The 26646-nt window shown below is 41.6% G+C and overlaps 1 protein-coding gene across 1 annotated transcript in view; it reads left to right on the forward strand.

Moving 5' to 3' along the window:
* Nucleotides 1-26646, forward strand: part of auts2 (AUTS2, activator of transcription and developmental regulator) — a 307865-nt gene that overhangs the window by 146041 nt on the left and 135178 nt on the right. The gene's annotated exons all lie outside the window — the stretch shown is intronic.

Consider the following 26646-nt stretch of genomic DNA (forward strand, 5'->3'; position numbering starts at 1 on the left):
ATATTTTATATGAGGAAATAAAAGTTTACTAATTTATAAGCAAATGAATCTGCTAGGATTGTTCACTAGTTGCATTGCTTATCAGCTCACACGTTTTAAACTTCATGATTCAAGTGTCGTTTTGTGTGCATGGCCTTGCACCTACAATATGTCACACAGACAAAAGGTAAGTTATGATTTCTTCAAGATTTCTCTTGGTCTTAAAGCCATAAACTTCAGCCTCAGCAGAGCACTCAGTGCTAAATCTTAAACACCCTTAGTGCACTCTTGTTCTTCAATCTAGAGTTCTTCAGGTGAAGAGCACTATTTGCATCCTTACACACACATACACACACACACACACACACACACACTCTCTCTCTCTCTCTCTCTCTCTCTCTCTCTCTCTCTCTCTCTCTCCCTCTGTCTGTCTCTCTCTCTCTCCCAGGGTTTTTTTTTTTTACGACTGATACAGAAAAAGACACTACCTACCCCGGTCTTTGCTCCTTGTGGAGGAGCTGAAGGCGAGCATTAACTGACAGAAGAAAGAGTGGCTATGTGTCCCTGCGCCCTGTGACAGTATTCCAAGATGTGAAGCGAGCAAGCTTAAGGGACCTTGCTGCGAGACACCCACCCCTGCTCTTTGATTTGTGTGGAGAATCTACAGCGAAGCGATCAGATATCTGGCCATAATTAAAGCTGTCAGTTGGGAGGCGAGCAAGTCTTTGAGAAAGACATGGCCGAACAACTGAAGCAAAGCTGATTCTGCATGTAGCTTTACGATGCTTGACTGGGCATGAAATGAAATAAGTAATTTGATGTTGACAACAGAAATTGAAATGATACTTGCTGATTTCTGTCTGACTGCACTGTGGTGACTATGCGCCAGTACACCAAGACAAATTGTGCTTAAATGGAGGTTTGAAAACACTTAACCTATGGATGACGAATATGCTTAACTGTGACTGTCATAGAGAACGAGAAAAGCACTCAATTTGTCACCTGTCATGATCTCAGATAACTAAATAGTACAACATACGGACAGGTGACAAATTAAAAGACAAACCAACATAAAATGTCGTAGTACGATGTGGAGCCGCCACAACAGCTTCAGTGCTCCTTGGCATCGATTCTCCAAGTCTCTGAACACCATTCTTCCAAAAGATATTCTCTCATCTGGTGTTTAGATGATGATGATGATGATGATGATGATGATGATGATGATGATGATGGAGAGCGCTGTCTAACACGTCGCTCAAAAATCTAGTGAGATTTGGTGACGGTGAAGGCCCGAGCATATGATTCACATCATTTTCATACTCATCAAACCGTTCAGTGACCCCTCGTGCCCTGTGACTGGGGACATTGTCATCCTGTTTCTCCACTCGTTTTTCAGCTTTATCACCTGTCTGTAGGTCTTAAGCAACAATTTATAAAATAAAGTATCATTATATAATGATTCATGCTGAATGACAGCCAGGTTCCCACAGCCAAATCTAGCAGTAGGCTAGATGCGCTTTCCTTCTGTTAGTCAGTTTTCTTCAGAATAATGCATCTTATCGCACCATATCAGAATTGTTTATTATTATTAATAATTGCATTGATTACCATGAGGAGATTGGCACAGCTGTCTTTGACACTGACCAGATGTTTATAAAACAATTGCATTTGGTTGCTATATTGAACATGATATAGTCAGTGTTATCTTAAAGGGACCAGCAAGGATCCATTAAAATCACTGTATGTAACTATTGTAATATGTGTTGGAGAAGCCTTTGCGCTCTATAAATGTCTTTAATCACCTTTTGAAATTTCATTTTCATTGGCAGTGTAATCTGCCTTGGCCTCATTGACAAACCACTTACCTTCATTTAGGCCGCACTTTTGTGGTGATGTGTATTTTGACTCATTACACACTAATGAAATACATTTTAACAGTTACATCTTATAGTATGCCCTTATTCCTGAGTCACCTCAATGTTCCTACAAGGACACATTCTTACATCACTGTCGCTTTACATTCAGCTTATTCAGTTTAAATATTGTTTATGAAATCCCCTCGAGATGAATATGATTTACAGCACCAGCCTGTGTGTTTACTTTTACTCCAGAGTCATTTTTCTGGATCATTATCCTAAACCTATCTCCGTCATTCATTTTGAGAATGCCAGTTTTCTCGAGCAGGATCTACTCTCTGCACTCCTGACTATAATCACTTCCACCTGAGCTGGCATTTCAGCCACTCACTACACTCTGGAGGATAGAAGGAGCAGCAGCCCTGGTTCCCCCTGCTTCATCTGGTCAAGACACCCCACAGGAGACCGAGCATGTCTTCACAAGAGCTGCTGAAAGCTGGGCAGCATGACGACAGACTTTTAGACCCCCATGTCACTTTAGATGGTCACACTGTGTGAGGCTTCATCTCTGGTCCCCACAGGTTTCGGAACAAGTCCCCTCCAGCCACACTGTAAAGACCCACTTCACAAGGCGCGAGAGGTGCAAGTCGGCGCTTCTGTAGCAGAGCTCTGCTCCCAAGACAGAAAACAGAGGAAAGAGGAAAATGGAGAGAATATAAAAAGAAAAAAAAAACGTTTTGTTTGGCACTGAAATTCTTTGGATTTTGTTTATTTTTATAAATATAAAATACAGCTAACTTCCTTTTAAAATAGTATTTTTGCAGATGTATGTCCAGGTGCATGTAGTGTTTTTTTCACTTTGCTATGTCAGTCCATTTGCTTGTCCTACTGAAATGTTAAAAGTATTTTGGTTGTAACACTGCACAATGCAACTGGACTGCTAATGTTGAGCTGCACAGAGATGCTCCCTCACAGTGCGAAAACCAAGAGAAAGCATCTAAGTCACTTGTTAGTTCCAGGGAGCAGTGTGAGACAGCAGCTAGCTTTGACCTGAACTGTTCATTACACCAACAGTCCGCTAATGGTATTTGCTGTAGCACTCCCTTCCCCTCATGGAGCGACTACGGTCCGATGAAGCAGATGAACTGAGTTTGCCGACCTGGCTGGCAGGGAGATAGAGGCCAGAGGAGGTCAGGCCTGGCAGCCTCCTTTCTCCCGCTCTCCTTCCCTCCTCACTCCTTCCTGCCAGCTCATTAAGGCCTACAAATGGCACATCAGCTCGGCTGTGTTTGCCTCAACCCCAAACCCGAGCTAAATTGGCAGGCTTAGCTGCATTTGCTGTGAAGCACCGGGTTCCCTTTTGGGTTTGTTTGAAGCTGACATGGCAGCCACCCCCACCACCACCCCTTACCCCCCCCCACCACTCCCCACCCCTTCTGTCTGGGTGGCAGGCATTCAGGCAGGCAGCAGTCCTGAGCGGAGGGAGTCTGCTGGATCAGTGAGGGCAGGGAGCTTGGGATGATTCACTCCCGTTTAGTCTCTGCGGCAAGGGGTGAAATGCCATCATTACCCGGCTGCCTATCAAATAAATTGGCAATTACGGGCCTGGGATTGCGAGTAAACAGCATGTTACTTCTTTTTTTCCGTCCAAGGCTCTTGATGAGAGACGGGTGCAATAGAGAGAAGCGCTGGAGTAGTGGGTCAGAGCCCGCCAGTCAGTGTTAGCCAGCCTGATGAGAGGCACAAGAGGCAGACTATAATGAATGCACCCCCATATTTCAGTGGCCATTTTTATAGTTAGCCAAAGCTTCCTGTTGTGTCTTGCTTCTAGCTGTTCCACTGACTAATTCAGCCTGTCAAATCAATACCCATATAATGCTATCTCATGTTTTTGGATAACACCTTTAAATAGTATGCGGTGTGGCATGCCTGCTGTAACATGGGGTAATGATTTGTGTGTTGGCCTGGGGTGGGTTGTAACACTATTATTTATACTAGCACTTTATTGGTGTTACTCCAGACAGTTTTGCATGCTGGTTTTTCCGACTGAAATGAAAATGTGAAAATTGTGGGTTCCTGAAATCCATACTCGTGTGTCCTGGCTCTTCACACGAGAAGGTTTTCTTGCGGTGAAGTCTTTGAAAGTTGTTTTGTAATGAAACATCTGGAAGTGATATTGTTAAAAGTCAAGCACATCGTCTCCCCGTGCTTTTGAAGCGGTTTCAGCCCAAACACAGCTAAACTCTCTCTAATGGCCAGTAAGACTGAAGTCAGTTATTACTGGCTTTCCGATGAAAACATGACAGCCTGTTCAGAATCCTGTGTGCATGTGGTGAAACCATTTCAAATACTCAAATTACAGCTTTTGGAAACTGATTAATGTCATAAAGAATATTTGTTGTGGTAAAGATCTCTATTATGATTAAATTTGCTGGAGCATACCAAGACTGCACATTATGTTTTGTCCTTGACCTTGAGTACAGTCTTTTCCATAAGCTTCTTGTCTGAACTGAATCACACTGTCCAAGTGAACTGCTTATGTAATGTGACCAGAGCTGGTCTGTGTTACACTATGCCCATCCCACCTCCTCAGTACATTCTCCAATTATTTCCTGACACTATGATGTAAATGAGGTCGCAGTCCCCCTACATGTCCAGATATGCTGGCCAATTTGCTCCGACACAGAACTTGTAATTGCTTGCATCAATTATCCGTCTCTTTCTCTCTCTGCTTCTCAATAATTTGAAATGTTTCCTATTAGAGACAAGCATTTAGATATGGAAGTAGGAATGTTGTACCTATAATTAGCTCATTATCATGGGATCGTACTCTGCTGAGACCCCAGTGTGGGCATAGTGACGGTGTGAAATGAGCAGCAGATTCAGTGCAGGGATTACTTGACAGTCTTTGACCGTTTCATGGCTTTTAAGCAGTGATGTAAATAAATCACTTATCAGGGCAGATTGAAACGCTAAAGACAAGAGAAGTTTTTTTTCTATCTTGTTATCCTGATGTAAATAACAAGGATAGGATAGGCACTTGGCGGTCAGCCGGTTACCTCCACAAAAATACACATCATATAGAGGAAACACATGCACAGACACACGTGCACCCCACATACAAAAAGAAAAGGATTCAGCTTCATCTTAAAAGAAGGGGTGTGGCAGCTAAAAGCATTTTTACCAGCTTTTGATTTAACACTTTGAACAATGACGAGTCCTGAGATATCGAACTGACTGATGTCTAGTAAGAAGAGTTCAAATGTTTTACTGCTAAAATCTCAGTATCATCGACAACTGGGATTAGATATGAAGTTATTTAAAGCACAAGGTTTTGACAAGATGACTTACTCTTTGATTCATGCCATCTGGGGTTTCTATTAATTCATGAGGAACAGCTGGAACATATTGTAGGACATTTTTCCAATGGATTCCTCTCTCTCAAAAACCTATGTGCTGGTGAGGGGCTCATGTCCACAGTGAGAGCCCCCCCTATTTTCCTCACTCATTATGCCAGGTTCCGTCACTGACTGCACAGCCAGCTTGCCAGACGATCAAGACACAAGATCACTTGAATTGCGTACACCTTTGACTCTAAATCAACCTGATGAATAGGCTGTCTCCCAGGAAGTGGCCAGACATGCTTATTACCACCTCTGGCACTCAAAATCAAGCCCCCTTTTCTCTCGTCTGCCTCTCTTTTATTTCTCTTTCCTATTTTCTCTCTTATCGCCTGCAGTCGCGTTGTCAGGAACAGATTGTGACACTTTGTGACATGGCAGTCGAGCAAAATTACGCTGCGCCTCCATCACCCTGCCAGTGCCCCAACAGCCGAATGTCCGTCAGGGGCCTGCAAGAGGTCCCACTGGATGGCTTGTCTCTACAAGTGCTGGGGGCGCGCCTGCATCCCTGCCTACGTTAACAAGTGTTTAACTCAGACTCGGCTGCATCTACTCTCCAGATATATAATTAGAACGAGAGAAGCACAGTGTGATTGTGTGTGGTGACCTCTGGACAGCCCTCAGGTTGATAATACATGGCACTGATTTATCTCTGCTAATTATTTAGCGCACCTTGAGGCCTTGAACACACACAAAACAAAATACACAGAATCAGAGGAACACTTTGACCTTTACTGTTATGTTACCATATACTCAGCAAAATAAGGCTCTTTAATTGTTGAAACTGATACAGAGTGAGGTCGGTGTGATAAATACTGTTCAGGCTGATGCTGACTGAATGCAGTCCCTCAGTGCTGTGGATGATAAATCTATTCTCATGGAAGATTAATGGACTGGAGAAGTGGTGTTGAATGTCATTGTTGAAGGTTGAAAGTATTGAGCGCCTGAATCCTATCCATATGTTTTCAGGAATGACATAAATAGGCTCAGCCGGAATCCATTTTGACTTATCAAGCTTAAACCAGTGCCAGAGCCACGCAGCACTTGCCAAGTATTCAGGCTCTGAGGCTTCCAATAACAAATCCTATTCCACATAATTTCCACTGAAATTGGCCATGGCCATGCGCTGCCACCCTATTTTTGCTTTTGCCATGCGTCCCGCAGCTCTTGGCTACGTATTACTTCCGCATTCCCTGTAACCCGACCCTGTAGCCCCAATTTTTGATGTCATACCAGGCCCTGGCAAGTGAGTCTCTCCTCTCTTTGTTCCAGCCTTTTCAGCGTGGAGGCTGTTCCGGTGGGGTAAGTTGAATAAGTGGAGCCCGGAGGAATCTCTACAAAGGTCTCACTCTGATTGGATGCATGCAGAGCCCAAGGAGAGAACGTCGGTTGCCATAGCAATGAGAGCAATGTGGGAACTGGCTGCATGAAGGAGAAAGGGGAAGTGGTGCTTTCTTTTGCGATGGGAGGTCTTCATCGACTGACATTCCTCTTTATGAGTACACACTGGCCAACACACACGTAAACATGAGAACGCAAAGGCACACAAACAGTATTACATGCACCTTTTTACCCCCTAAGGAGAAGCCGAGCTAGAGTGCATACTTCAATCACAATGGCCTGGTAGGGGTGTACTCGGGCCCAAGCTGGGAGCCAGAGAAAACACAATCAGACTCACCAGGAGTCCAGAACCATCTCCCCCTCATAAACATGATTACTGGCCATTCACTGCTACATATCGCTTACCTCTCCTGAGCCAACAAATCACCCATATACCCTCTCTCCTGGGTCATGGCTCATGATGGAAATATTTCTCTATCTTCCTTTATGTCTCTCTTTTGTTGCTTGTATCCCCGTCTGACTTGGAGCTGATTTTTTAAATTCTTTATCCCATAATATTTAGGCCACAAGAATATTGAAGAGGTGATGCAACCCTCTCCAAGGAGCATATGTTTGTGTTCATGTGTATGTTTTATATATGTGGATCCCTGGTGTGTGTATGTTTGTATCAGAGACTTTAGCTGCGGGGTATAGGAGCTGTGTGGGAGGGTTGAGTTTGTGTGTGTGTGCGTGTGTGTGTGTGCGCACGCGTACGTGCGTGCGTACGTGCGTGCGTGTGTGTGTGCGCGTGCATGTGCGTGTGTGTGTGTGTGTGTGTGCGCGAGCACGTACGTGCGTGCGTACGTGCGTGCATGTGTGTGCGCGCGTGCGTGTGTGTGTGCGTGCGTGCGCGTTGAGTTTGTTTGAAGGGCACAAGGACCTGAGAATCCTGTGTGGGGATTACACAGGAAGACCTGCTGGTTCATGAACCCAGTGCAGTATGTCATGTCTTTGTCCAGGTTTAAATGCTCCGTAATCACTGCGCTCTAAAATCTGTTAAACTCATTTGTGCTGCAATTACTCTGGATGTTACTGTAATATATATATATTCATATATATCACATATGTCCTTCATTATCGGCTGAAGTTGTTATTGAACCACAGCTTGTAAGGACAATGGTTTGTGTGTATGCTGTCTCTGACAGTGAAACTAATACTACTGGACAACATCTGGCCAAAAGAAAGATATCTGTGCATGTTAAAAATCCTTATTGCAAGTAAGTTGCAGGGTAAAAAGCATGTAAGTGCAGTCAAATACCAGACTTATAAAGTGCTATGTTAAGTCAAAGTACATATGATGATTACTGGCTTCACTGAAGACCTTTAGACAGCAAAAAGAAGATGGAAATAAAAGTAAATTTTTTTGTTTTATTAAAGTAAAAACTGTTGATATTATGCATTTAATTCCCTGGTTTTCAACCCCTTGATTTTGCTGCACTAGACTCAACCCACCCTGGATTCCGGTGATAGGGATAAACACAAGTTGGTATAACTATTTACTATATGCACAGTATAATGTTATTTTTAAACTGGATAACATGCTAGATTTTTTTTATCACTTTTGTGTCGTGCTATGCGCTACAATGATAAATGGGGAATAAAAGACAGATTCTGTAAACATAAGCATGGAAAATGTCTTCCAGCATAAAGGTGTTGCACTTACAGTCTGAGAACATTTTGCTAATATTATGTTTTGTATGTGCTTTGAATTGAGCCTCTGTTTTTCCCTTTGACAAGCTACACTTTACAACACTGTGTGAATAAAAGAGATTTTTTCCCCTTGTGCTGGGGAAGGGCAGGTTTCTGTCTCATTCAAGGCCTGTGCATCTGGCAGGATTACTGTGAGGTACTGGATGTCGCATCACTCCTATTTCAGAAACTATTGAAATTTCCCTTAAACCACAAAGCAACAGTGCCAACAGTAAATAAATAAATAAATAAATAGATACTGTAGATAGATGGAAAGACAGACACATAGATATACCAAAAAGACAGGGAGATAGTGCCCCTGGAATTACAGTTGCAGAAGATTATTCCAGAGACATTATTTCCCTCAAGTCATGGGCTTAAGTCAAATTTGGAAGAGAAATGAAATTGCCAGCAGTGAAAAACCAGACTAGGTAGGAGTTCATGAGTAGAGAAATAACATTTTCATTTGTTTCTGCCCCAGTGGGAGACGAGCAGCCTCTCAGTAAATAGATACGGCTATGAGAAATGATTTTTTTGGTTGGCGGGATATTGTTTTAACGTGCACTTATCCATCTGCAATCTAGATGTCAGGTCCTGGGAATCCACAGGATGGCCATTCTACTGTTGTCTTTATGACACACAAGTGTTGGCCTCATCTCGCCTCCAATTGTCTCAGTTACTGTCCCGTTTCCATCAGATTTTCAGTCTTACATGTGGTCTTTTGTTTAAAGGACCAGTGTGTGGACTTTGGAGGGTCTATTGAAATGGAACATAATATTCATAGATATGTTTTCATGAGTGTATAATCACCTGAACCTAAGGATTGTTGTGGTTTCATTAGCTTAAAATGAGCCCTTCATATCTACTTAGATAGTGGGTCCTGTCCTGCGCCGTCATGTTTCTACAGTGGCCTAGACTGGACAAACGTAATGCTGGCTGAGCTTTTCGAGTTTTTACGCCACCTGAAGGCCACCGTAGGTTCTCCTACACGCCTGGAAAGGGAGGGGTGAGGGGAGGGGTATTCATTTTGTTGCAATCTGATGCCTCACTGCTAGTTGTCACTAAATGCTACTCACTGGTCCTTTAAACTCCCTTTGTTCAGAGCAACCAGCTGATGCTACTCTTTGGAATTCAGGCTTTTTATATTGAGTTTCGCTGTGACCTGAAATGAAAGATTCAATCGTGGCTCCTGAGATTGTCATCTCCCCGTGCACAACCTAGAGACTTGAGTAGAGGCACACCGTACAGCATTGTTATTTGTTCCACTGCAGTGATAATAAATCAAGTATGGTACATTTTAGCCGAGATTGGTACATGGTATCAGTTTTAGTATATTTTTTGCCTGTACTGCTCCATTGTGTTTCCCTTTGTTTGTCTCTTGTGATTCAGTGTTTTGGAGCCCAGTTTATCCAAGGTAACAATGTGTTACAATCCTCTGTTCATTTGTTTGTGCATGTGCATGCATGTGACAAGTTTTTCTTAACTTGTCACATGCATTGCACGCCTTGTCTATATCTTGACTCTCATTTGATATACTGTACTCTTCTTCTGTGCATTTCCAACAACATTGTGCCTGCGCTTGAATAAATGGTCATGCTATATCATCTTAGTTAAGAGATCTGGTTTCAAAGAGATATTCAGGGGATTATTAGGGGATTACTTCCACTTACTGCAGCTGTCGACGTCTGTGAGATATCTTTTCAATGAATGTGTTTCTATATACACTGACTCTCTATTGAAGTTATTTATATGATGCATTACAATTCATGATTAATCTGCAGAAGCAAAGCTTTAAGTCAGGAGCTGTCAGTTGTGATGTACTCCCAGGTGATTACGTCTACTTCCTGTCATCCACTATCAGCCAACACATAAAGCACTTGTCACATGGCCCATTCTGATTGTCGTTGATATTGACACTGGAATTGAATAAAATGTACACAATAAGAAGATTAGTGTTTCCCAAGAGGCGTGCATCTCCCTGCTGCATTCATTCCTGATGAGGCACGCTGAGCCTTTTGAAAGACTTGATTCATACAGTCAAATCCCATCTAAGACTACAGAACGTGTAAATAGAAAAGACAGACCAAGATTAATCTGCTGACCATCTTAAATGGAACAGAAGTGAGTTCACAATGTAACAGGGATAAAATTGCACTTGTGCTTTTTGTGAAAAAAAATTCTGTAAAATTGCAAATTCACTCCACTTTGTATTGCATATGCGTTGACCCTGCCATGGCAAATTGCAAACCTGTGGCCTCAAGAACAGATCTCTGCTCCAATAAAGCAACATGTCACATGAGAGATTTGTCTCCCTGTCCCATGCCAGCTGCCATGATTACTCCTCAAGACAAAATTGGCAGAATAATTTCCAAATAAGGAGAGATGGCTTTTTTTTTTTTTTGTTGCAACATTTGCAAGTGTGAGAAAGCGTATAGTGCTACAAAGGCTCACTGTTCAATATCCATTATTTTTAGCTTTAACATTACATTTTTCAGTCAAACATTTTACACAAACCTATGTGTTTCTTCATGCACACACACACACACACACACACACACACACACACACACACACACATATCCTCCTTTGTCTTTAAAAATCCACCTTTATATTTGACAGTAGAGCTGCTTTTAGTGCACAGATGTAAAATCTAAAGTAAACTAATTAGACTATTGGTTCTGACCTGTTTAAAGGGAGTCACATCAGCTGTGTTTGGGTAGTGGTGAGAGGTCACAGGGCATCACTGGGCCACATAGTACAGGGGATTGGATGGGATTAACCTTGGCCTGCCCCTTTGGCCTCAAGCCCAGACGGCCCAGGAAGAGTGGAATTAGCCAAGCCAGGCAGGGCCATCTGATTCCAAGCCCTCATCCAATTACTGCCTTATCTCCTGGCAAAATGAGATCAATGCATGGAGGGCAGGGAGACCTGGCAGACTAGCGAAGGTGCGATAATCAGCAGTAGGGAGCACGGCACTTAACTCCCCTGTGTCCCCTGAAAGAGCCAGAGCATGTGTTAGGAGCACCACTCACTGCCATTAGCTCTCGGTGCTTGCTGGAGCCTGACCTGCACTTTGCATGAGGACAAGCTGGTGTAGTGAATTTAGGCATCTTAGCGTTTTGTGTTCAAGTGCTGCACTTAGGAAGGTGAATAATGTGCATAATTACAGTTTTACCTCTTATCCTTAGTGAATCTACCCAGCAGATTACATTGGCTAAAAGGTAGTAGAGAGGGGGAAAAAAAACTTAGTAATTGCTTTTTATATGTATTGCATATGAAAGGCACTTTTAAGCATTTTACAGTGGTTAAGAACAACCCCGCACAGCTAATATAGTCCACTGTTAATTCTCTTGTCAATTAGGGGGAAAAACAAATGTTTGACGTTTGGAGGTGTAATTATGAAAATAATTAACCTCTGTGTGAGCCATTAAATCAGACAATTTTGCTCTCTACCTGCACTTCTTGAAATGGAGTCGCATTTGGCTGAATGAGATTCTGATGTTAAAAGGATCTCCGTTAAATGGATTTTTTTTTTTTTCATGTAAAATAATGTTTTATCCTGTTCTTATTCATGTTCACTCATTAAATAACTCTTTCCTCTTCGTAACGACTTTAATAAAATGCTGTAGACTTTGGATATTTCACAGAAATTATTCCAAAATTTTAACTTTATTCTCTTTTCAGACTCGCGATGAATTGAAAGCTACCATTAACCAAAACATTTCAGTAAGAATCATACCTGGAAAGAGTGGATTCATTTTATGTCAGAAGTTTTGATAGAAAAAGTCCTTGCTGGCTGAGCCTTTATATGATATAAAGCTCTTCATATTTATTCCTGATACTTCTGCCATTCCAGTGATTGTATTGCACCACTGGTGTGTCCCTTAGCCATCTGGAGGACCGTTCTGTGCTCACAAAATGGCTGGAGAGGGACCCATTCTAGTGAATTTATGCTCGGCTATTTCTTCTCATGCTTGTGTTCTGGGCACAAGTATCCATTGGAGAGCAATAGGTAGCCCTGAAAGAGTGTCTGTCCTCAGCTGTGGCCCTGCGATTGTACATCCCCTACTACCCCGCAGTCCTCCTCCTTCCACCTGTCCCTGGCTGCTGCTCTTCCTCTCCTCAGCCCAGTTAGATTAAAGTCCTCTTAAATTCACCACAGCAGGCCGGCCGCACAGGGAGAGCTGGCATCACAGGGGCCCTCTGACAATCAGCACCCGGCTAGAAAGCACTAATGAGCGCTGGGAGGGGAGGCGAGGGCGTTGGCGGCTTGCACACATACAGCAGCAGCGGTGGGTAGGGTTGGAGGGAGTTGTTAGGAAGGGAGGCAGTGGGCTGGCATGTTGCTGGGCTGGGTCCGGTGCAGCACTGACTAGATTAGCTTCCAGGGGGCAGAGCTGCAGTCAGTTTGGGAAAATATCACAGCCCATTAGTTAGGAGCAATGAAATGGAGTCAACTTCTGGGACTCCATTAGGCACGCTGCGCTTAGGCAGACAGCGTCCCTCGGTGTGATGTTGCTATTCTGGAAGGATTGAGCACAGAGATATAATTGGACTGGGGAAATCAAGCAAGTTTCAGTGGTCCTGGTGGGGCTCTCAGACAGAAAATGAGAACACAGGCCTTTGTATTTTCGCTCCCTCTCCCTGTTAGCTTTACAGCTTTTTGAAAAACAGGAGTGAAAAGGCAGCCAGTGTGCTTGGGTTTTTCTTTTCATTTTTATTCCTCCACTCACTCTCTCTCTCTCTCTCTTCTTCATTCTCCAGCTCTGTCTCTCTGTCTGCCCCCCTCCTTCTGTTTCTCTTATTGGATTTTACCATCTGCTTTAAATTCTTTCTTTTTTTCATTTTTTTTTCATTTGTGGCTGCAGCTCTGGCTAACCCTAAGCTAAACAATATGCATTTATTCATCCGTGCCTTTCTCTAAGCATTGATGAGACTGAGGATTGTGCTTGATAATAAACATGGCTTAGTCGAACACAGGCTGCTCGCTAAGCCTCGCAAGGCCGTTTACTGCCTGACTCTTAGTGCCAGCTAACTCCACTAGTTTGGAATATACAACTACATCCCTGAAAGCACCGCCTAAGTAAAGTATACCGTATTTTTCCCCCTCCCCTGAAATGCCCTCTCTCCAACTGTGATGTCTGGATAGCCGGCTGACATTTTTGTTCCTTATAGGCAGAACTCAGATGTAGATAGAGCGGACAGGCCTCAGTGCTTCAGGTAATTGATGTGCAGTTTTTAGCACCATCATGGGACGTCTCTATCCCTTCAATTTCTTGCAGGCATGCCTCACTCGGTTTGCCCAAAACGCTTCATGTACTCTGTCCTAAATAAAGGACGTTTTACCAGCTCTCCCAGTTAATATATTTCACAGTAGCAGTCCATCATATTCTTCTCATGCCTTCAGTGTAGCGGCCGGTGAGTAATTAGATTGAATCTCTGATGGTGTATTTGGCGGTGTCTCCGTTGCCGCCTTATCAAGCACATGCTAGCTGCTGTTTATTCAGTGAGTCAGTGACATGTTAGCTAATGTGTTGTTGTTGCTGTAATAGTAACGAAACCTGGTATTGCACAAATATAGAATATCACTGTTAAGCCATTTATCAGGTACTTACTTACCATAGCTTTTTCGAGGGATTGGTAAGAGATCAATCAGGATGTGTTCATTTAGTCTAATTGGTTTTATGAGGGATTGATGAGTCTTGTTAGATTAGAAGGTCAGAGGGGATATATACATTGAGTCAGTCTGTTCAGTCCAAACACCTGTGTTTTTATGCTTAGTAGTGTGAAGAGAGGACGGTGTTTGAAGTGTTGAGGAGCTGAAACCAGCTAATATATGATTCAGTGAGATACAGCTTAACAAAAGCAGTATCTCAGAGCCAGAGCATCTCTCTCGCTTGCTCCGGCTCTTTGTCCTTTCTATTCGTTGAATTATATGCCCATAGCAAAAGAGTGTTGACATTTGTGCACCTCCTGGGAACACGTCACCATGAATGTTATCAGCACCTTAAAGACAGCCCTCGCCCCCCATACATCCCTGCTTGCTGCTCTCAGCCCCTGCCTCAAAGGGCACACCCCGCCTCAACCTTCCACCCCTGACCTGTCTGCCAGCCCAAAGAAAAAGCCCCTGACAGCTCGTTTGATGGTGGGGGGGGGGGGGGGGGGGGTGGCAGCTTGTAAAGAATAGGTGAAATGGAGGGTAAAAAGGGGGACAGCCATTTGAAATGTCTGCACTGAGATCTAATCAGGTAGCAGTGGCTGTCTGCCCCTTTTTAAAGTAGCACCACTGCATTACAGCCAGCAGCCTCTCCCGGGTACAGGCCTCACAGGGCGTTTCATGTCAGCCCCCCTCCTCCTCCCTGAGTAACCCTCTGGAACACATCATCCACCTCAGTCCCAGCTCTGGATTTATTCCCCCCCTAAAGCCGCCTTGACAGGTTTGTTATCTATTCACCCGGTCAGCGAGCCCTGGAGAGTCGCAGCACTGGCAGTTAGGAAGGGGAATGCTACAGGAGAAGCGGGGCAAGTAAATGTCAAGTGAACCGCCAAGGATGGATATTATAGCTTCTGGGGACCACAGACAGGGAGAGAGCGAGAGAGCGAGATGGTCTGTCTCTCCTGTCTGTTTTACAGCCCACGGCTCAAGATGGCAGTCTTTACTGAATTCTCTATCGATTTCCAGATCATCCAGACTTCTTTTATGTGCAGGTTACAATTATATGGTTTCCAAAAACACTGTTAAACAGTCTCTATAACCACAGATGCGATGGTGACAAGTAATGATTATCACAAAAATCTTAAAGAGTAGAAGGTTGTCGAGAGAAAAGATTTATCTTAATCCCACTGTCGGCCACAGGTAGTTTTAAGGTTTCTTTAGTAAACTGTGACCTCATGCATCTTTGTAGACTGACTACCTTTGGGATATAGCCAATATCAACTATTGGTGTCTAAACTTATATCTTTCATAAAAGTAGCTAGAATCATTTCCGTTTGCAGTCTTTGGGCAAAGTAGACACTGGTGTAAAAGGAAGCATGGCTTTTATTATAACAAGGCACCAAAATAAAATATAGATGTTTACTTTAGCTTCACTGACGGCTAATTTAATTTGGAATCTGTGAGCAATTGTGTGCACCACATGTGAGGTTTCCTGCTTGGCCCCTCAACTTTAAATATTCAGTGTATATCCCTGCTTTAATATAAAACATACCTGTGATGGTAATACTGTATGCATAAACATAAATATAAGCACAGATGATGTTATGCTGTGGGATTTTTCATATGCTGTTACTATTAAAACAAAAAATATTGTTTGTATGACTCACATCCCCTTCAAATGCCCAAACTTGATTTCATAATAAAAAACAGAGCTCATTCTCTTATGAAAAAAACATTTATAATCAGCTTAACTCCAAACATCTGATGCACAGACAGCAGTCTTATTTCATGAGCTTGGAATCATGAGGTTGTGTGGGTGGAGTGCAGATCTGAGACACTGAGCATCAAAGATTTGATCTACAGTATCAGCTGTGAAACCGTCATGTACTTTCCATCTTTTTTTGAATATTTCACCCCCCCCCAAAAAAATAACTCCAAGCCTAAAGTAACATTCAGCAGGACATATGAGGAAAATCACACTTTTAATATAAAGAAGTCTGACGGATCCTCACAACAAGGGAAATTGGGAATTTTAGAATTTCTTCTTGTCATTTAATCACAGTCGAGCTCAAAGTTTTTGTAGATGAAACTAGATTTGCATGCATGAAACTTGCTAAATTGTTGGTTAGCAAAGCTATGGATGATGCTTCTCAACAATTTTATAAATCCTGACCTTGATTACAAATTATTTCTGATGCACTTTAATGACGTTTTGTTGTGAGTGGATGTTGTATCTCTGACTGCTTTGTCTAAGTAAAACAGATCATAGGAAATGGATTATACATTACAAATACTTAGAGTCTGGACTGTAGTTATAAAAATAACTATGCTATGTTGCATTTCTCTTCAGAGTTCTGTTATCTATCGTATCATCGCAGTGCCTGATCTTTTGTTTTATAGTTTATGGGTTAATACAGCGCTTTCCTGTGATTTTATTCCTCCCAAAATAAGTTGAAGTGAATATTGCAATTCAGTCAAGTTTTAAAGTATTGCCATATTACAGTACTTACATCAGTGTAATTTAAACATGTCCGCCTCATTCGCCTCACATCCTCATTTTGACCATGTAATCTTGTAGAGAGGAATCCTCAATTGTATTTTCAGAATGAGTTTTGTGTTCGACAGGGATTGGATTTTTTTTTTTTTCTCTTGATGAACTGAGTCGCTAATAAGGCTTGTCACAACAGTTTTCACCCTCTGGACTCTGTTCCAGTGTTGTGGTGCCATGTCACCTGAGTTGATTTAAAGCCTCAACCTTGTATACTTGCTGCTTTTATGTTTATGATAAATTAGTTTGGTTTCACATATTTCCACATGAAATCTTTCACCTGTTAGTCCTCTCATCCTCCTCCCATGCTCTCAGTGGAGAATAGGATCTAAATTGTGCGATAATTTCTCTGGCCTTAATTGCATGGTTCCAGTGAAAGCTTTGCTGCTCTCTCTCAATCCTTTTAGAACTACTTAAACGTTCCGCTTGGGTGTGGATTAGCGGATAATGGGCCCAGCAGCAGGCCAGGTACAAGCTATTGAAGTGTTCCTGAGATAGCCTTGGCGGGCCCAAGGGGTAGTGGGGGAGGGTTCATTGTTGGTGTGACAGTTTGGCTGAGTGGATTACATGCAGTTTAGGGGACTGTATTGGATTGGGGCTGTGCCCAATTATCCTCTTGGATTGGAGTGCAAGTGAGTAACCTCCTATCCCAATTTCCACTGCACCAGGTGAAGCCTATAGGAAACTGCTGCTAGGCATTTCCAGAAACTATTAAGCCACTGAGCCCAGAGAAAAATAGTCATGTTCACAGCGTGATGAGATAGCAAAAATTCAAATTCCACTACTTTCTTGTCACTACAACACTTCCTCCTCCCAATTCAAATGCCAGCATAGATTACCTATCAGTATATTGTATAGTTTAATTCATAGCATGCTTTACCAACTATAATAGGTCATCCTATTTAAAACCTTACAGACTACATAACACGTTTAATTATATAGAGGGGAATTCTGCTAATCTTACAAATTAAAATTAGATTACAAGTCATGGGGAGAACCAATCAGCCCGTGAAAACAGCTGTATGATGTCTTCTGTGAAGTTAGCTTTCTAAATTCTGGGAAAGAACCCCTGATGATGTCATCTGTGTAATCGTAATCCTGTGCTTGGCTTTTAATCAAAAGCCTGTGTTGCAAACGGGTGTGGAGCGTACCCAGCAGGCAGGGTCTAATGAAGAGTTCATGTCATATAGGAGTTATTACAATCATGAGATACCTACTTGCAAAGAGTCATATCAAGTTCCAAGTCATAACTAAGACTGGGAAACTTGGATCTTTGCTCTGATATATCTGACTTGGTGCTTGTTGAAGTACAAAATACAAATATAGACACCTCACATTTTCCAATGTAATTAACCTCACATTTAATGGATATGACATTATATTGTCTTTTAATGTACTTTAACCCTCACTCAACCAACTTGTTGATGTGAACACTCGTAAGTCATCAACCCGAAAATCTTTCCCATTTCTACAATACATCCCATATGATGTGAACACAACATAATGTACAGAAGAGCAGCTGGACTCAGGAAATCTCTGCCTGTGCTGGGTTGATTTTCTTTTCTTTAATCTGTCTGAGACCCCGTCTTTGTGAAAGTACGATACAGAATAGCTCGAGTACTCTTTAAGATTCTCATAGTTCAAGATAGATGATGTTAGTGTTAAAGGATAGGCTCACTGTTTTTCAAGTCTGTCTTAAAATGATACTCAAATGCCCGTGCTTACACTGACACAGGTTTTACTTGCTGTAATTATTCCTCCTGACCATACTGGCCACTATGAGATTATAGGTTAGTAATAGGTTACAGTCTTTTTAATGAAATTCCCTCTGTGTTTCCATGGACAGTGTTTCCTTACTGAGCAGAAGGGGAGATATAGTAAAAGAGGGAGTTGTGCAGAAGATATACTGTTAACTCTGGAAGATTTGCACTTGATTCGTCCAACAGACTGCTGAAGTCTCATATTAACACCAGACTTACTTTTGAATACATTTTGAAATCACATTAGGATCTCTTAATGTCTGGTATGAACAGTAGGAATGACTGTTGTTGACTGTTGTTTTTAAGACTCACGTAGCTCACTTAGCAGAGGTAGTGAGGAACATTGTCACTTCAGCAAAGACAAAAAATAAACACCTTATATATGATTGGCCATTATCAAGCTGGTGTTTACTTGAGATCTTTGCATTCACTGGAAGAACAGTGTTGTTTTTATAGGTATACTTCTTATTTAAAGTGTTGGACACGATTGGTGTGTACCTAATTCAGTGGAAAGGTCACCGAGAAGATGAAACCCAACTTCTGCCTACATGTTTCTTCAAAACACTCTTAATGTTTTGATGCATATTCAGTTTTGTAATAAAATCATACTGGCCTCTGGTGCTTATTTGTTTGCCTTCCACTTTTAGCATCATCAGATTAGAAAAACATTATCCAAATGAAATTCAATTCCTTTCTCCCCAGTCGCCCTGTTTGTGTAGCATTGCGAGGATTTCATTCAGTTATTGTGCATGAGAATCTAAAATGCTGTTCTTGAAAAAGTACACTCCCTCCCCATCCTCCACAAACTTCTGCTTGGGTAATGGATGTCTCATATTTTACAATCGAATCATGAGTTATACAGTAATTTGAACCACTCCATGTTTCGGCACTGTGGTGTGTGAATGCATTAAAGAATATTTGCCATCCATTCATTATGAGATGGAAATTTCAGTCTGCAACACAGGCTCACTGGGACTTGCTCTCCAGTGTTCCTCTCTCTCTGGATTTGGTCTGAAATCTGTGAAATAGCTGCTTGACATTGCTGAGCCAAAATCAGGTTTTATATGAGTTTGATTTGATTTGATGAAGAGGTCCCTCTTTTTTCCTTAGTTATCATTGTATTGTTGGACGTTAAAGCACTCTCTGCCTAGAATGAATATTGAATTTGGATCCTTTTATCTCAATAGAAATTTTCATTGTGGATTGAGCACTGCATGCAATGCTATATATTACTACCAGTGCAGTTTTAATTAATATGAGCAACTCTTTTTGACAGTAAAGTAAAAGTGTCCAAGTTCTCATATGGGGAGCTGTCAGAGCCCCCCCCCACCCCCACCCCCGTTTCGTTTTTACTTTTTTGCTGGAGACTTGCAAGTGGATAACAATGACTCCCCTGGCTGTGCTCATCTGATTCCATCAGGAAGAGGAGAAAAGCACCACAGCGTCTTGGGAATATTGTTGCCTGAAAATGGTAATTTGCCAGCTCGAGCAAATCCTAGGAGAGCAGGCAAGATGAAGAGTAGACAGATTTCACTTGCTTTATTTATTAAATTTGATAACCGGTACAGGCCTCCAGAGGGCTAAAAACATTCTGCTGCGTGTCATTTGGAAGGAGGAAGAGAATATTGTGGAGATCCGTCAAAGACAGCCTCCCAATCACTCAGTCACTCTGATGTCAGGCATCCCTGGGTCCACAGTACCTTCATTTATGTGATGCTACTCTCAGACCTCTTTCTCCGGCTGAAAGCACCTTATTAAAAGGCTTAATATTCGGCTCCCTTTTATATTTGATACTATATTATATTGTAATTAGCACAGGGATGTTGCTCCTGGACTCTATCAGCTTTGCAGGATCTGATTTGAATCCAGATCAAACAGATTTGTTTTTATAAGTGGTTGAAATATGTAGAAGCAAGTCAATAATTTAAATTGATTTGTGTGGATCAAAAACATGTTTCCCATACCTGATGTCTATGAGGGACACTACATGGCTACTGAGCCTCCCTTGGGCTGGCCTTATGGTAAAGAGGAAGTAAGCTAATTGATTAGCTGACAGGCACTGTTTGTTGTCAGGCAAGCAAAGAGGCTACCTCAAGTCTCAGCTCCCCCAGGCTATTATTTAATACAACTGAGTTGTTCTCAGTTTCCCCCCTTTGTCCAGGAAAAGCTCCCTGCCCCCTCAGTCCTCTGAGGGCTCCTCAGGGGCACTTCACACAACTCAGAAAGGAGGGGGAAAAGAGAAACATAGCCACAAAGCCATACTTGAGAGGTATCACTTTGCAATCTGCCCGTCTCCCAGCTCTGGCGTCTCATTTGTTCTGTGTGCTGATGTGCATCAGGGCTTCAGGGCAAGGTGATAGTCTCCAGGGACGAGTTGCAAAGGAAAGTTACCTGAGGAGATAAGACGGTAAAGGGAGAGGGGGGAAATCCTTTTCTGCACTGTGGATCTTTGTGTTTCTGCAAAAAACCAGTAGCAACAGTTCAGCAGTATCCCTGCAGAAACGTGACTGCAAAGCCAGAGGTCCTTGAATGGGTTGCCTTTGAACGGCCGGAGTCTTTTGAATGTGCTCTGCTTGAATAAGAGGTCTTTGACAAGTCAGGGCTTTGTGATTCTCCTGTGCTTCTCTACTGTTATCAACACGACTGGTTCTATATGCTGGAGGAGTAACAGCTCTCAGTGACTGGGCCTGTTTATGTTCACGGAAAGATATACATCATGTATGGAATGCTCATAAGGTAGTGATGTGTTTTTAAGATCCCAGTCACAATTACCTCATGAAATATGAAAAATTAAATATAAAAATAAATTAAAATACTGGCGTCAATATCTGTGGCAGCGTGGTGATAAAAAAAAGTGTACTGTAGATAAAGGACAAAAATGTTAGTAGAGTGAGTGATTTGTTAGCCGAGTAGGTGATTGACACACCACACCTACAGAGAGTTGTAATATTTAATCCCTCCCGCTGAATTCCTGAGCCTCTTAATTCTTCAAAATATAGAAGCTCATATAGTTTTTGTAATTAACAAATCACAATTTAATCCACAGTGCATGACAATTCAATTTGTTGATTGCCCCACTCCCTCCACCCTCCTCTCTTCATCTATTTAGGAGCAAAAAGGAAAGAAAAATAATCTCGTTGAATGTATTAATTCAACATGATGAATCCTGTATTCAAGTCAGTGGAGTGAATAATTAAAATTAGCTGATAAAACTTTCAGCAGAATTACTTTGCCGAAATTGCTGAACAGATGTGTCATTTTAATGAAAATCCACAGCCAAGCTCCTTTCCCCTTCCCCTCTGTCGGATAAAAATATTATTCCCACGGCACATTCTTAATTTGGTGGTAAATACACTCGCAGCCATCTCCGGAAGGGTGGGTGGGAGCGGGTGGAGAGAGAGGAAGAGCAACTTGTCACACTTAGTAACTTGATTTCTCCCCCTGCATGCAGTAACAGCTATCTACAGTAATTCACAGCACTCCATTGTTGCAGCAAGTCCCAAGGAGGACTTATTAAAATGCAATAATCTCCCTATTTAAACAGAAACAATAACCATTAGAATTCCCGCAGATCTAAAACAGAGCGTAAGCCCCCATCTGCTGTGAATGATTAGAGTCTTGACGAGGGAATTTAATTTGCAACATTCAAAGATGGGAATCTGAGCAGATCTCTCCTCCGAGGCTCTCACCCTCATACTCATTTGCCTCTCGCTTTATTTGTCTTTTTGATTATTTATTTAGCTGCCACTAACATAGCTCTAGAGAGAGGCCATTGCATGCATTCAGGCTAGACAACAAAATGTTTCTGAGCTTCAGCCCTTTGTAAGGCCTCCATTCAGAGTTTTAATATAACATGCTGTGAATGTGACGATACATTACCATACTCCAATGTAAACGTGACGTGGCGCAGTCAGAGCCCCAGAAAAAGGTGTCAGTGCTTCATCAACGGGCCACCCAGTCTGTGTGGCTGTCTGCGTTGCAGCTTACGTCACTGTTATGATAACTAGCTAGGTAGAAATTTACCTCATTTTATCTGTCTGTGCTTTTTTCCAGCACATTGGTCAAAGTAAGATATGTTGACATTTGACATCTGGTTGGAATAGTTTGGTCCCCAGAGGTCATGTCCACAATTGTGTGCACTTTAGTTGACTTTTATACTTGTCGTTGTTATGGACACTGCAGTGGGCTTTGGACTTGAGTGTTGTTATTCCAAAAAAACTGCTCATTTTCCACAGTCACAGTTTCGGCTGTAGATACAGCAGTGCTTTAAGCTGAATGCTAACGTCAACATGCTCACAGCGACGATGCTAACACGCTGATGTTAAGGTGTAATGTTTACTGTGTTCACCAACTCAGTTTGCCGTGTTAGCATGTTTGCTAATTAGCACTACACACAAAGACATTTAGTTTGAAATGTAGACCTGTAGATATGGAAAGGAATCACCAAGGTGCTCAGGATTCACTATCTGGGAACCATGAATGTCTGTTTGAAACTTTGTGCAGATCCATCTAGTAGGTGTTGAGATATTTGACTAGAATAAGTGAAAACTTTGACCTACTGCTGGTATCGGAGGAAAAGTCACTTGGCGGGGGTTCATCCTCTGGGCACCATGAATGTCTGTACAAAATTTAATGACAAGTTATTGATAATTGTTGAGATATTTCAGTCTGGACTAAAGTGGTGGACCAACAAACCGACAGACAGACATAGCTAAAAACAGCAAATGTTAAGAAAATAACACAATAAAGAGAAAACAATAAGAGCTTTACGATGCAGAAGAAAACACAAGTCTTAACATAAATCTGCCCAATCTCACCAGAGTAAAATTACCCAAAAATAAAATAACTGCAGCAACAGTGAGGATTTGTTTAACCCAAGTTTGGATAGAGCAAGGATGAAGAGCCACTTGTGCACAGTTAGTAATGTCAGATATTTCCAATCATTCAAAGTTTAGTCCACTTTCTTTTTATCTACCATATTTTGTTGAACTGTGCTTTCAAAGAAGATGATATTGTATGAACCTGAAAATGTTTCCTTTAGAAACCATGCTGAATGGCAGTTTTTGCTTGTAAGAATGTTCATGCTTTGCGAGGTGAAGTTCTGATTTGCTTTAATTTCCATTCATTTCGGTTCTGTTATATTACCATTTCTTCAGATCTATGGAGTTTGCAAAAACTGGAAAGAAGAAATAAATGTCTTTGCAAGACAAATAAAATATCTGCTGTTGGGCTGATGACAAAATTGCATTGTAACCCTATTTGTGGTATCTCCCACTAATTCCCTGTGGTGGTAGAGCTTCATAATGTTAATTTAGTAGTCTGGCTCTGGCTGTAGGAGATAATTCATCGCCTCACTCAGTGACTCCACCCCCTCACCATCATCATCTTACTCTTTGTCAAGAAAGCAAATTCATGGAGGGGGAGGAACCAGGAGAGGAGAAGCTCCTCAGTGCCTTCTGACAAGTTAAAAGTGAAAGATGAGTTAAGGATGTAAGACCATTGTGTCTGAACCTCCAGGAGACCTCAGCTTGGCTCAGAAGGTAAACATTTGAAGCAGTTCGGTACTGATTGATTATTGTCAGGCTCACATTCAACTCCTATAATGATCTTCACTTGGAAAAAGCAGGTATATTGAGTTAATACCAGAGGAGCTAGCTTGTCAGCTAGTCTCCAACCATAGTGTAATGATGATGGATCACTTTTTGTAAAGCTTTAAGTCCATATATTTCTCCATCTTCCGTCATTGTGCCTGTGTGTGTCTTGGAGCCCGTTCTGATTGTGCGGCTTCTAAGCCAGCTCTCAAATCTTGATGATTCTTGCACAGGTGCACATCTTCCTGGAGGTACCGGGTTCCACCAGTTTATTTTTGGATGGCAATAGCATCAATTCATAGAGGCACAGCAGTTCTTCATCATTTCAAATGACTGCCAAAAAGCAGAGCTACGCCCTCCATACAGCACCTCAGCAGGCTAAAACGTAGCAGGTGCAATGCTAAATATATATTAAAAAGTGCCTTACTCTGCAAGTTGTTGTATTCCCGTGGGCTCCTCGCACCACTGATCTCTCTGCCTGGTATCATCCATTTCTGGTTGTGAGTGTTCGGAGCGAATCCTAATTCCTGTCTCTGGTTAGCAGTGCACCCTAGAGACTTCTGATAATGAGCTTGGAGGTTAAGAAAAGTGAAGTGCCAGTCCCGGAAGGTGTTGTTGAGTTATGGATGGTGGTGGGGGGGGGGGGTCCATGGAGCCTCCAGAGACCCAGTTAGGGCCAAACCTTTGGCGGAAGGCATATTATTCCCCAATTTGAAAGGAAAGCTGTGCCATTTTGAATTGCAGCTAATTGGCACTCAATGGAGGAAGACTTCAGAGGGAACCTTTATTTTCATATATTAGTGCCAGCAAAAGGTCCTTTAAATGTGATATAAGCACCACAGAATTAGAAAGTTAATGAAAAAAAATGTCCTTGACTTGATTTATATCATCACAACTCACATTAATATTAAAAAATCTTTGTGGATGTGTTATTGATGATATTAAACAGGCACTGACCTAAAGGTTAATGCCTAATGTCACCATTAAACTTGCTTACAGTCAATTTCAAATGTCCTACTATGTTAAATCTATTTCGGATATACCAAACCAGGTACCTTTGAATGCCTGGGTTGAACTTTGGAGCAATAGAAGTATCAGATACAAACACTTGAAGCTTTAATCAATATAAAACAGGGCACTTCCCTCCCGCTGATGTCTTCTGTTCACTCTGAGGTGCAGACAGTGTAATTTAAGAATACATCAGTAAGTGCCTAACTACACAACTGCAAGGCATATTTTCATTGTGTTTATTTTATAGTACATCATCAAGTGTCACCTCCAGCCCAGGGACCGCAGATCAGTGGGCACATTTAGCTCAATCTGGTGCAATATACTACACAGTGTATTCTCTTTGTCAATTAAACAAATACAATTAAATGTATATGACATAACACCAAAAGTATGTTTATGGGATAGTAGAAGTGATGTATGCTGCAGAAAATAGCTACAAACTTTTAAAAAAAGTACATTGATCCAGTAAATTAAATCATGAAAAAATGTCAGTTCACATTCAATGAAGCTATAGTAAAAAGATTTTATATTAAATTCAGCAATGCAGACTATAAAAGTTAGTATTATTCCTCTGTTTGTAGGAGACAGTATACTCTTACTTTGTCAGGTAAAGGATATCAGCAGCAATTTCCTTTAACCGATTAGTTTGATTTAATACAAAGACTGAATGACTAATCAAATACATTGAGAATTTGTTAACATATGTGCTATTGTGGCATAAATAGCACTCCGACATCTTGTTATCTTGTTTACCAATTTACCTTTTAGTTGAGCTGCAGACGGTGATTTGATTTGGCAGAGCTGAGCGGCTACTTTGTCAACATTAGTTTTCTCACAGCATGCTGGTGTGCGACTTGACATAACAGTAAATCGACTGTGTCAAACACTCCCTGTTTGACGCCCAGTATATGTCAAAATCATGGAAATTATCGGGGAGGTGGGCCTGGGTCACTGAAAACCACATACGATGTACAGCAGAGAATATAAATCAGGACCACTGATATACAGTAACTCTGTGTGTGATGGCCAGGGAAGTTCAGCCATGTCAAGGTTAAGGCTGTAATGCCTCATAGGTAGTAAGTTATTGTGCATCCGTCAAGCAACCTGCTGAAAACTCCTGCAGAATGAACAGTTTTATTGAGTGTAGTGTTGTGGCAAATACAGATTAAGTCTGTAAGCATTTTGACTATCCATGTATTCATGTTCATCTTCATACTTAGAAGTACAGTATACTCTCTTGTCTATGTAATTAGATATTTTGCTGTAACAAGATAACTTAAGTTGTGTTTCTTTGTGGCTGTTTCTAAAAAACGTTATACTTGGTTGTATATTGATATTGATTCTTTATAGTCTTTCAAAGCAATTATTAGGATTTTAATTATTCGGCATTCTGTCTTCCCCCAATAGCTTTCTTTTGCACAGGAATATATATGTTGTAAATGTCCATGTTGAAAAGAGATCATACAAACGTTGTGTCATATTGACAGCTCAGCTGTAATTATACAGTGACGTGATCAAGAAATACTGTTAAAGTAAATTACAAATCTTTTTCCATTGGTATCTGCAGTATCTTGTTTTCATTCAATTTAATTTCTAGAACTAAACTCAGCTAGATCATTAAATATGATACGCTGTCATATACAGTAGGTTTATAGCATTAGTTACCTAACCGTAACTTGAAGTCACTTGAAGAGAAGCTAAACGTTGTAGATGTGGATGTGATCCTTTACTCTGCTGCATCTTTCAGGGTGATGTCCATGTGAAATTTTTAGAAA

This window comes from Seriola dumerili, unplaced genomic scaffold (assembly GCF_002260705.1).
Source record: "Seriola dumerili isolate Sdu_G_001 unplaced genomic scaffold, Sdu_1.0 BDQW01000091.1, whole genome shotgun sequence".
In the NCBI taxonomy this organism is placed as follows: domain Eukaryota; kingdom Metazoa; phylum Chordata; class Actinopteri; order Carangiformes; family Carangidae; genus Seriola; species Seriola dumerili.